This window comes from Pseudochaenichthys georgianus, chromosome 21 (genome assembly GCF_902827115.2).
Source record: "Pseudochaenichthys georgianus chromosome 21, fPseGeo1.2, whole genome shotgun sequence".
In the NCBI taxonomy this organism is placed as follows: Eukaryota; Metazoa; Chordata; class Actinopteri; order Perciformes; family Channichthyidae; genus Pseudochaenichthys; species Pseudochaenichthys georgianus.
The window spans coordinates 372840-385812 of record NC_047523.1 but is presented as its reverse complement, the minus strand read 5'-3'; the positions used below and the strand labels follow the sequence as shown (position 1 = coordinate 385812).

Below are 12973 nucleotides of genomic sequence, written 5' to 3'. Positions count from 1 at the left end.
TAAATGTACTAAAAGTCACCACTATACCACCATTGCTTTGGTTAAGAGGTTGTTATCCGGTTTCATCAGACTGGATTATCATGCATCAAAGTTCAGTATAGAAGAAACAACTGCGATGGCTGGGAATCGAACCCAGGTCAACTGCTTGGAAGGCAGCTATGCTCACCACTATACCACCATCGCTACACCAAAAAATGTTCATTGCATAGTTTCCAATTTCTCCGAAAGGTTTATGCCAAAAGTAATCCTGCATTTAAAATGAAGCACACTGCTGAATTGTTGGGAAAAAGATTTTGACGGTGTTCCCTTTTCCAATTTTTAGCCAAAGACCCTAATGTGAACCATCATTCTGGCTTCTCGTGCATCAAAGTTCAGTATGGAAGAAACAACTGCGATGGCTGGGAATCGAACACAGCTCAACTGCTTGGAAGGCAACTATGCTCACTACTATATCACCATCGCCACACAAGGCTTTGCATTGCTGCCAATTTCAAAGGTTTATGCCAAAAGTAAAGATGGATTTAAAATGATGCATATTGCCGAATTGCTGAGAATGTGTATTTGCTGGTCTTCCCTATTACAATGTTTAGCCAAATACCCTATTTTTAACATTCATTCTGGCTTCTCATGCATCAAAGCTCAGTATGGAAGAAACAACTGCGATGGCTGGGAATTGAACCCAGGTCAACTGCTTGGAAGGCAGCTATGCTCACCACTATACCACCATCGCTACACAAAATCAATTTCATTGCATAGTTGCCTATATCTCCGACTGTTGATACTAAATGTACTAAAGGTCACCACTATACAACCATTGCTACACAAAAGTATTTTCATTGCATAGTTGCCTATTTCTCCGACCGCTGCTACTAAATGTACTAAAAGTCACCACTGTACCACCTTTGCTTTGGTTAAGAGGTTTTTGTCCGGTTTCATCAGACTGGATTCTCATGCATCAAAGTTCAGTATAGAAGAAACAACTGCGATGGCTGGGAATCGAACCCAGGTCAACTGCTTGGAAGGCAGCTATGCTCACCACTATACCACCATCGCTACACAAAAGTATTTTCATTGCATAGTTTACAATTTCTCCAAAAGGTTTATGCCAAAAGTAATCCTGCATTTAAAATGAAGCACACTGCTGAATTGTTGGGGAAAAGATTTTGACGGTGTTCCCTTTTCCAATTTTTAGCCAAAGACCCTAATGTGAACCATCATTCTGGCTTCACATGCATCAAAGTTCAGTATGGAAGAAACAACTGCGATGGCTGGGAATCGAACCCAGGTCAACTGCTTGGAAGGCAGCTATGCTCACCACTATACCACCATCGCTACACAAAATAATTTTCATTGCATAGTTGCCTATTTCTCCGACGGTTGATACTAAATGTGCTAAAGGTCACCACTATACAACCATTGCTACACAAAAGTATTTTCATTGCATAGTTGCCTATTTCTCCGACCGCTGCTACTAAATGTACTAAAAGTCACCACTATACAACCATTGCTACACAAAAGTATTTTCATTGCATAGTTGCCTATTTCTCCGACCGCTGCTACTAAATGTACTAAAAGTCACCACTATACAACCATTGCTACACAAAAGTATTTTCATTGCATAGTTGCCTATTTCTCCGACCGCTGCTACTAAATGTACTAAAAGTCACCACTTTACCACCATTGCTTTGGTTAAGAGGTTTTTGTCCGGTTTCATCAGACTGGATTCTCATGCATCAAAGTTCAGTATAGAAGAAACAACTGCGATGGCTGGGAATCAAACCCAGGTCAACTGCTTGGAAGGCAGCTATGCTCACCACTATACCACCATCGCTACACAAAAGTATTTTCATTGCATAGTTTCCAATTTCTCCGAAAGGTTTATGCCAAAAGTAATCCTGCATTTAAAATGAAGCACACTGCTGAATTGTTGGGAAAAAGATTTTGACGGTGTTCCCTTTTCCAATTTTTAGCCAAAGACCCTAATGTGAACCATCATTCTGGCTTCTCATGCATCAAAGTTCAGTATGGAAGAAACAACTGCGATGGCTGGGAATCTAACACAGGTCAACTGCTTGGAAGGCAGCTACAGATGTAGCGCTTCGTTTCAGACGCCTTCCCGGGCGGGTCCGTGATCGGCACGGGGTGGGCCCCTGCTGAAAAGGAAAACCCCCCCGCAGGACTTGAAACGCCCCCTTGATAAATACATTTAATTATAATGAAACCAGCAGCAATGGATCATGGATCCACCAGGGGGAGCCGTGAAAAGCTGCCACACTGGAACTCATGTGAAATAAACAGCTGATCTACAGGGATCTGATATAGCGGATATTTGTTAAGATCCATATATGTCACGGATAGGATCACATTCTGTGCTTAAGTAAGAGACATGTAATCATTTACTAAACATCACCATGTTTTTATTTAACAAAATAATGTTTAATTCACGTTGGCGTAATTTACGCCGCGTAAGTACAAAACCATCGCTATGTTTTTAGATCAGGAAATGCATCCAGGGTCAAACAAACGATGTTCGATCGTGATCCTCGCGATCATTTAATGTATCATATTTCGCGAGTTGAAATGAATGCACTACATTTAATCCACGTGAGTTTACAACAACGACAATAATCGCTTTGTTTTTATATCACATCTGACGCAGCGGCTCTCTACCGATCATCCTAATCCCACAGGCAAACAATAATATGTACAGTGTTCATAGTTTACTGTATTATTAGTGTCTAATATTACTGCTATAATAATCACACATTGAGTTGTTGAAATCAGACCGTCGTTTTTTTTAAACGCTCTGAATGAAACGGCAGCGCTCAGGTGATCAGCTGTGTGTTTACACAATAAAATATGCATAGTAATTTAATACCTTCCAACACACATTGTAAGAACAGTTCTGTTTTATATGAGTGTTGAGAGCCGTATCCACAAATCTACTAATTTTGCCCTCAGTGCACCAGATTGATGCATTTAACTTCAATTTAAATAAAAACATATTCTGTTGTAACAACAATAACATTATAAATAGTAACATAGCATGGTATTGCACATTTACTGTAGCTTTGAGTGTTACTGGCATGAGATTTTTTTATTACATGAATGAAGGTGACTGAGGCTTTTTAATATAGACTTTTCAGTGTCCCACATTTTGCACAGAACTGTCCCACATTAGGAAAACAGATTGTCTGAGACAACTTGGCACTAAGAGTACTAATATGTCTACCATTTCTTGTATGAGTTTAATATCTGCATGTTCTCTTTTGGTTTGATTAGGACACATCCTGGGGATTTCAGAATGTTACTGGATTTTGATTTATTGTATCGGCTTCATGTCGCAATATATTCCCGAAGTCTGAAATGCAAAAATGTTCCACATTAGGGCAATTCACCCTGCATTTAATCATTTTGTTTATTTTTAACGAAATAAATGTGGTTTAATCCATCATGAAATTAATGTAGGCTATTTACTTAGTACATATCTGACATTAACGATTAACACACTGTTCATACTGCTCACAGGCTGATATCTAGTGTATTCATACCCCTCACTCTTTATTCATCATTCAATTCATTATATATTTTATTCTGTAGATTGTGAACATTACTTTTCACTTTACTGCTTGTTGCACCTGGTTAGAAGCTAAACTGCATTTCGTTGTCTCAGTACCTGTAATATGTGCAATAACAATAAAGTTGAATCTAATCTTGAGCAGGAACTAATGTAGGCTATTTACTTAGTAGGCCTACATATCTGACATGAACGATTAAACACGTTTGTGCATTCTTTATGAATGCAAACCGAGTCATTTAGTTTATTTTTAACGAAATAAATGTGATTTAATCCACATAATTTACTGTGTTAATTGTTTACTTAGTATTGTTTAACTTGAATGTTCTTAACTTTTTAAATGCCTCTGTGATGTGCTGCTACCCATTTCCCCTCGGGGACTAATAAACGAATACTATGACATTAACGATTAAACACATTTGTGCATTCTTTATGAATGCAAACCGAGTCAAGCCGACTCTAATAAACGAATACTATATATTGAACGTATATTGAATGGCCTTTGTATGTATACAGTACAGTATAGCCCAACCATTTACACCTTCCTTTTTTCCCGTCAAGAGTTTGAATTGGAGAAAGGTAATCGGTGGTGCTTTTATAGCCTATTGCATAATAACTGTGTGATTTATATTGCTTTTCAAATGCATATGGCCACCCATTTACACGGCTCTTCCCGTCAAGAATATGAATAGAACTTAGTTAGATCACTTCACATTTCTGCGAATGAATTTTTAATCACACACGTCTCCCCATCCCGAAAATAAAAAGAGGAAACAATTTTCAAGTTCAGTTTTCACCATTTTATTTAAAATAACTGACATACAGTAACAGACACATGCTGTAGGCCTATCTGCTGCGGAAACCAGGACGAGCGATTTCGGGATCTGTTTTTCTGGGGCTCCTCAGTCTCTCGTTTACCCGGCTCCTGATCTTATGCCACTGGTCAATGTTCAGATTTGGGAACCGATTGGAAACATAAGACTCAATCTGTTGCTTCACATTGAGGGGAAGAGGCATTTTCCCATTGGTCCCAGTCCAGTTGGTTATTTTCACCATTCTCCCATATGTTACAAATGGCGTTATGGCCATGAACATATTAGCAGCATAGATTTCAGGGCGATGCTGTCCCTTAAAAAAGCTGTCCTGGTAAAAACTTTCCTCTCGTTCTGAGGAAACAGCCCTGGTGGGTTCATCAGGAGTGACCGCCGATACTGAGACAACGAAATGCAGTTGAGCTTCTAACCAGGAGCAACAAGCAGTAAAGTGAAAAGTAATGTTCACAATCTACAGAATAAAATATATAATGAATTGAATGATGAATAAACAGTGAGGGGTATGAATACACTAGATATCAGCCTGTGAGCAGTATGAACAGTGTGTATGAATATGCTAAGATATATAAAGTATGAAAACGGTAGGACCATACCGTTCTCCAGCCCCAACCCCCCCATGTTTCATATGTATGTTGGGGACCCTTTGTTTAAAACTAATTGGCCATCGGAATGTGTGGAGTCACATTCCACAGCTCTCCCCCCTCCTGTGATCCCCCGCACACAGAGAAAGAAATATCAAACATTTAATAAAAGTGAAAAACAATGAACAAGACTTAACGTATTCATCATAATTAATTATATTTATTTCGTTTGGATGTAGGTGATCTTCTACTATATGAACATTTTGGACCCAAAATCACAACATATATGTAAAAACAGATTTTGAAAATGATTTTATTTTTCACAACACAAACATACACAACGAAACCATTTAAAAGCTGGAAATATATACATGGGATGTGACTATGATAATGTGAAAGTTTGATTGAGGTAGCATGGGATTTCATTCTGATAAGGCAAAAGTGTTATTATAAATATAATACAAATATATATATATATACACATTATATACAAACATCTGTTTTTTCTGTCTTTATCTGTGCCACGCTTCAAAGCGGTTTCTGTCAACTACGACACAGAGGGCAACATCACAGATTCCTCCTCCTCCATGTCAAAAAACAAGCTTAAAGCTTGACTCACGTTCAGAGTTCTCTTCATCATAGTTGAGTCTTCAAAACTCTAAATATATCTAACTATATCTACATTTTCAATGTTTGTTTGTCACTTTACTTCAATCGCAGTCTCCCGCAGCCTCTCTTCGTCTCCCGCAGCCTCCTTTCGTCTCCCGCAGCCTCTCTTCGTCTCCCGCAGCCTGTCTTCGTATATCTTCGTCTCTCTCCATTTCCCGCCGTCTCTCTTCGGTTCCCGCCGTCCCTCTTTGTCTCTTTTCGTCTCGTTTCGTATCACTCCGTTTACCTGATTACCTCACCCCTTCCTGGTAAATACATCCTGTTGAGCAGAATCTACAGTTTCCAGTATTTTCCGTTTCGTAAAATGATAAAATACGGCGAAAATATTAAAATATGTGCTTCCATTATTCATACTTCTGAAATATATCTGTATTAACTTTATATCATCGTATGTCCGTGTTTATTGGGTATTTTTGCATGAAACAAAGACTGGCATATAGTTTCGAGCCAGTACTTTCGACAGAAATACACATATACATCCTGTTGAGCAGGATCTACAGTTTCCAGTATTTTCCGTTTCGTAAAATGATCAAATATGGCGAAGATATTCAAATATGTGCTTCCATATTTCATACTTTTGAAATGTATTAACTTTATATCACCGTATATCCGTGTTTACTGGGTCTTTTTGCATGAATCAAAGACTGGGATATACAGTAGTTTCAAGCCAGCACTTTCGACAGAAACACACGGCAATGTTGTCCGGACTGTTGTTTTTATGCGGCACCGGCTTGAACAGGTCATGTGATCTGATCACGCCGGCGTGACGGTCGACTCCAAAGGGTTAATATTAAATACATATAATTATTTTTACAACTTGTATTTAGAAATACTCTGTTGTAATTATTGATGCATACATGTGTTCATCCATTTAATGTGGCATCTGCTATAATGGGGTTAATGTATGATATTACTTAATAATACAATACATTATAATATATGATATGATAATTACATTTTAGTTTTATTCATTTCTTATTTCATAGTTTCTCATTATTATTATTATTTTTTATCGCTCATCTTATTTTTGATTTTATTAATCTGTGTGAATCTGTGCTGTCCTGTTTTTCACTCTCACCCTGTTGCTGTTTGAACTACTGAATTTCCCCACGGGATTAATAACGGTCCATCTTATCTTATCTTAATGTATAAGTTGATTTACTTCAATCTACTGTACAATATTACAGGAAATATACTGCATAAAGCAAACTATATACTTTATTTGATCTAAAATATTGATGTTTCTACAACACCCATTGTGTATTTTGTGAATGAAGCGCCATCTCATGGTTAAATCCTGTAATTGAACAAATGGGGAAATTGGGCAACGCCCTCTAGCAATTTGGCAACACCCCCAGCCCCTGGCATCCGCTGGGCTTTTGACTGGGACACACCCTTTTGAGTCTGATCTGGAGTGCTACATCTGTATGCTCACCACTATACCACCATCGCTAGACAAAATCATTTTCATTGCATAGTTGCCTATTTCTCCGACTGTTGATACTAAATGTACTAAAGGTCAACACTATACAACCATTGCTACACAAAAGTATTTTCATTGCATAGTTGCCTATTTCTCCGACCGCTGCTACTAAATGTACTAAAAGTCACCAGTATACCACCATTGCTTTGGTTAAGAGGTTTTTGTCCGGTTTCATCAGACTGGATTCTCATGCATCAAAGTTCAGTATAGAAGAAACAACTGCGATGGCTGGGTATCGAACCCAGGTCAACTGCTTGGAAGGCAGCTATGCTCACCAGTATACCACCATCGCTACACAAAAGTATTTTCATTGCATAGTTTCCAATTTCTCCGGAAGGTTTATGCCAAAAGTAATCCTGCATTTAAAATGAAGCAGACTGCTGAATTGTTGGGAAAAAGATTTTGACGGTGTTCCCTTTTCCAATTTTTAGCCAAAGACCCTAATGTGAACCATCATTCTGGCTTCTCATGCATCAAAGTTCAGTATGGAAGAAACAACTGCGATGGATGGGAATCGAACCCAGGTCAACTGCTTGGAAGGCAGCTATGCTCACCACTATACCACCATCGCTACACAAAATCATTTTCATTGCATAGTTGCCTATTTCTCCGACTGTTGATACTAAATGTACTAAAGGTCACCACTATACAACCATTGCTACACAAAAGTATTTTCATTGCATAGTTAGCTATTTCTCCGACCGCTGCTACTAAATGTACTAAAAGTCACCACTATACAACCATTGCTACACAAAAGTATTTTCATTGCATAGTTGCCTATTTCTCCGACCGCTGCTACTAAATTTACTAAAAGTCACCACTGTACCACCATTGCTTTGGTTAAGAGGTTTTTGTCCGGTTTCATCAGACTGGATTCTCATGCATCAAAGTTCATTATAGAAGAAACAACTGCGATGGCTGGGAATCAAACCCAGGTCAACTGCTTGGAAGGAAGCTATGCTCACCACTATACCACCATCGCTACACAAAAGTATTTTCATTGCATAGTTTCCAATTTCTCCGAAAGGTTTATGCCAAAAGTAATCCTGCATTTAAAATGAAGCACACTGCTGAATTGTTGGGAAAAAGATTTTGACGGTGTTCCCTTTTCCAATTTTTAGCCAAAGACCCTAATGTGAACCATCATTCTGGCTTCTCATGCATCAAAGTTCAGTATGAAAGAAACAACTGCGATGGCTGGGAATCTAACACAGGTCAACTGCTTGGAAGACAGCTATGCTCACCACTATACCACCATCGCTAGACAAAATCATTTTCATTGCATAGTTGCCTATTTCTCCGACTGTTGATACTAAATGTACTAAAGGTCACCACTATACAACCATTGCTACACAAAAGTATTTTCATTGCATAGTGGCCTATTTCTCCGACCGCTGCTACTAAATGTACTAAAAGTCACCACCATACAACCATTGCTTTGGTTAAGAGGTTTTTGTCCGGTTTCATCAGACTGGATTCTCATGCATCAAAGTTCAGTATAGAAGAAACAACTGCGATGGCTGGGTATCGAACCCAGGTGAACTGCTTGGAAGGCAGCTATGCTCTCACCAGTATACCACCATCGCTGCACAAAAGTATTTTCATTGCATAGTTTCCAATTTCTCCGGAAGGTTTATGCCAAAAGTAATCCTGCATTTAAAATGAAGCAGACTGCTGAATTGTTGGGAAAAAGATTTTGACGGTGTTCCCTTTTCCAATTTTTAGCCAAAGATCCTAATGTGAACCATCATTCTGGCTTCTCATGCATCAAAGTTCAGTATGGAAGAAACAACTGCGATGGCTGGGAATCGAACCCAGGTCAACTGCTTGGAAGGCAGCTATGCTCACCACTATACCACCATCGCCACACAAGGCTTTGCATTGTTGCCAATTTCAAAGTTTTATGCCAAAAGTAAACGTGGATTTAAAAGGATGCATATTGCCGAATTGCTGAGAATGTGTATTTGCTGGTCTTCCCTATTACAATGTTTAGCCAAAGACCCTATTTTGAACATTCATTCTGGCTTCTCATGCATCAAAGCTCAGTGTAGAAGTAACAACTGCGATGAATGGGAATCGAACCCAGGTCAACTGCTTGGAAGGCAGCTATGCTCACCACTATACCACCATCGCTACACAAGGCTTTGCATTGTTGCCAATTTCAAAGGTTTATGCCAAAAGTAAACATGGATTTAAAATGATGCATACTGCCGAATTGCTGAGAATGTGTATTTGCTGGTCTTCCCTATTACAATGTTTAGCCAAAGACCCTAATGTGAACCATCATTCTGGCTTCTCATGCACCAAAGTTCAGTATGGAAGAAACAACTGCGATGGCTGGGAATCGAACCCAGGTCAACTGCTTGGAAGGCAGCTATGCTCACCACTATACCACCATCGCTACACAAGGCTTTGCATTGTTGCCAATTTCAAAGGTTTATGCCAAAAGTAAACATGGATTTAAAATGATGCATACTGCCGAATTGCTGAGAATGTGTATTTGCTGGTCTTCCCTATTACAATGTTTAGCCAAAGACCCTAATGTGAACCATCATTCTGGCTTCTCATGCACCAAAGTTCAGTATGGAAGAAACAACTGCGATGGCTGGGAATCGAACCCAGGTCAACTGCTTGGAAGGCAGCTATGCTCACCACTATACCACCATCGCTACACAAGGCTTTGCATTGTTGCCAATTTCAAAGGTTTATGCCAAAAGTAAACATGGATTTAAAATGATGCATACTGCCGAATTGCTGAGAATGTGTATTTGCTGGTCTTCACTATTACAATGTTTAGCCAAAGACCCTAATGTGAACCATCATTCTGGCTTCTCATGCAACAAAGTTCAGTATGGAAGAAACAACTGCGATGGCTGGGAATCGAACCCAGGTCAACTTCTTGGAAGGCAGCTATGCTCACCACTATACCACCATCGCTACACGTAATCATTTTCATTGCCTATTTCTCCGACTGTTGATACTAAATGTACTAAAGGTCACCACTTTATAACCATTGCTACACAAAAGTATTTTCATTGCATAGTTGCCTATTTCTCCGACCGCTGCTACTAAATGTACTAAAAGTCACCACTATACCACCATTGCTTTGGTTAAGAGGTTTTTGTTCTGTTTCATCAGACTGGATTATCATGCATCAAAGTTCAGTATAGAATAAAAAACTGCGATGGCTGGGAATCGAATCCAGGTCAATTGCTTGGAAGGCATCTATGCTCACCACTATACCACCATCGCTACACAAAAGTCTTTTCATTGCATAGTTTCCAATTTCTCCGAAAGGTTTATGCCAAAAGTAATCCTGCATTTAAAATGAAGCATAGCCTACTGCTGAATTGTTGGGAAAAAGATTATGAAGGTATTCCCTATTACAATGTTTAGCCAAAGACCCTAATTTGAACCATCAGACTGGCTTCCCATGCATCCAACTTCAGTATAGAAGAAACAACTGCGATGGCTGGGAATTGAACACAGGTCAACTGCTTGGAAGGCAGCTATGCTCCCCACTATACCACCATCGCTACACAAAAGTATTTGCATTGCATAGTTGCCTATTTCTCCGACCATTGATACTAAATGTAATAAAAGTCAACACTATACCACCATTGCTTCGGTTAAGAGGTTTTTTGCCGGTTTCATCAGACTGGATTCTGTTATGCTGTGTTCGTTATTCTCGCGTCCAGGAGAGAAGCTTTAAAAGGAGACTAAATGGAGTCTCTGAGAAGTTTCAAATGGTTACTTTAATTAAAAATATGGCGCGGTAATGTTACAAACAGGATATTGTTCAGTCAGGAGAGAAAGGCTGCAGCTTCCTCTCCCAGGTGGTGGCCGTGAACAAGAGAGCTCACAAGCATTCGTCCTTCCCGCTTGCTGGCTGTTTGCTCCTCCTCTCTCGGGGCTGTGGTGACGTAGGAGACCTCCCCCTCGTTCTTCTGTGTCTGATATTGCGTAAAACAGAGGATTTCGACATTTTACATTCATTGTAGAACTATACACGCCTCTTCTCCTCCTAATCTCAATCAATCAATTAGTTGTAGTGTTAAATCAGTAGGTTTCGGTGTGCATCACTCCATGTCATTTCGCTGCTAAATTCACATCTATAGGAAATTATATATTAGCCACATGCTAAATCCTAACCGGAGATGAAGGATTTTCAGAATAAAAGCTTGGTATTGAGAACTTCCGTTTTTTTCCAGAATAAAATAGCATTTAAACTGACGGTATGTTTAAGCTACATTATGCTATCAAACATTGATTTTAATTGCTAACAGTCCCTCCTTACACACCTAAAAGGTGTGTATAATACTGAAATCAATGAGTTCTTCATCTGAACTTTGCATAATACATAACTCATATCAAAAACATACAATCAAAATGGAATAGTTCAAATAGCCTCAACTTTACAAAAATACTTTGTCTGTGTTCAAACATAATAGTTTTCCCTTGTGCATAACTTCTAGTGTTAACATTCAATATCATTCTTCAAAATAGCAGCAATGGCTTGGTATCAGAACATTTCTTTCCCCCTCCTTTCACATAAACCGTTCCAACACCATCAGTGTTAAGGCACTTGTTTTTACAAAGTGAAAAGAAACAAACCATTTTAGAATAGCAATGATTTATAAAACATGAAATCTACCATATTAGAATAGTATACAATAATGAAGAATAAAATAAACTTTCTTGGAATAGTGTAAAGTAAATTGAACAATACAAATGAACTATCTTCGAATAGTGTAAAGTCATGAAATGAATTCACTCCATTTTAGCATTTTAGTTTGCTCACTTCTTCACATGATTTCATCATTTAACATACTCATCATTTTCATCAACATCTGTATATGGGGGTGGGTCGTCCTGTTCTGCTAGCATTTGTAACTGTCTCCTCATGAGAAATGTACCCTCCCTCCTTTCATACCATTTAAGGTATGAAAGTAATATGTTCTCTAGAAGAGGCCGTCGTGATCAGTTGGTATGTTAGGACATGCAATGCAACATCTAGGCCTCTCCTGGGCCCCCCTATGCTATCCTTGTACACTGTGGAGCCTAAACTCTACTGGCTTTGGGGTGTTTCGCCATGTTGATTAACTGCATACAAAACATCACTGGCTGTGCTAGTGCACAGGTCCCAGCCCAATCCTGTGGCAAGACTGAGTACAAGGTCTTAGTTCCACAGTACAACCAAACATCTACTCTGGGATATGGCATTCGAGACTGTCATTCCTGGGAGATGATTTTGGTCAGTTACAACAGTTGTAGAATTCCATCACTTAAAAGTTCCTTCTTGATGGCTTTGGGTGGTCTGTTCTAATGCAGTGATAAAGTCCCTGAAATGGTGTGAAAACCAGTGGAATATCACTAACTCATTATACTAATTTATCTTCAGTTCTGGTCTACTTGAAGAACTATGCTAACACCTTTAACAGTGTGTGGAACCTTGGCTGCCCGAGCATGTGATAATTACTCTAAGGACTTTCAATTCAGGAATTTTCACCTATGGCAGATATGTTTCTCCTTTAAATAACATCTCTAAATGTCAGGTCATCACTAATTAAATGGATGAGCATTAGGAGGTGGTGGCACTTGTCTTTTAAAACTCATAGTCTGGTGCTGTCCGCTCCCTCTGAAGCGGCACGTAAGATTTAAAACATCTGCAGGGTGGGTTGAGCGACCCCTTCTCCCTGAACGATATTTGTTGTCAAAAATATGCACCATTAAAATGAGTGATCCAAGGCCCCGTATGTATTACCCCCTATTATAGTACTTTTTCAGAATTAAAATTTGCAATCACTCTTTGCCTAGTGTCTTTTTAAAA

General features: G+C 39.0%; 7 non-coding genes across 7 annotated transcripts; all 7 read right to left on the bottom strand.

Annotated features, from left to right (window-relative positions):
* Positions 1-111: 111 nt before the first annotated feature.
* On the bottom strand, positions 112-183 carry trnag-ucc (transfer RNA glycine (anticodon UCC)). The gene has a single exon. It is a non-coding gene; the product is annotated as a tRNA-Gly (tRNA).
* A 475-nt stretch (positions 184-658) lies between these two features.
* Positions 659-730, bottom strand: trnag-ucc (transfer RNA glycine (anticodon UCC)). Its single transcript has one exon. It is a non-coding gene; the product is annotated as a tRNA-Gly (tRNA).
* A 251-nt stretch (positions 731-981) lies between these two features.
* On the bottom strand, positions 982-1053 carry trnag-ucc (transfer RNA glycine (anticodon UCC)). Its single transcript has one exon. It is a non-coding gene; the product is annotated as a tRNA-Gly (tRNA).
* A 207-nt stretch (positions 1054-1260) lies between these two features.
* trnag-ucc (transfer RNA glycine (anticodon UCC)) lies at positions 1261-1332 on the bottom strand. The gene has a single exon. It is a non-coding gene; the product is annotated as a tRNA-Gly (tRNA).
* A 7604-nt stretch (positions 1333-8936) lies between these two features.
* trnag-ucc (transfer RNA glycine (anticodon UCC)) lies at positions 8937-9008 on the bottom strand. Its single transcript has one exon. It is a non-coding gene; the product is annotated as a tRNA-Gly (tRNA).
* A 464-nt stretch (positions 9009-9472) lies between these two features.
* On the bottom strand, positions 9473-9544 carry trnag-ucc (transfer RNA glycine (anticodon UCC)). The gene has a single exon. It is a non-coding gene; the product is annotated as a tRNA-Gly (tRNA).
* A 196-nt stretch (positions 9545-9740) lies between these two features.
* On the bottom strand, positions 9741-9812 carry trnag-ucc (transfer RNA glycine (anticodon UCC)). Its single transcript has one exon. It is a non-coding gene; the product is annotated as a tRNA-Gly (tRNA).
* Between the last annotated feature and the right edge of the window lie 3161 nt (positions 9813-12973).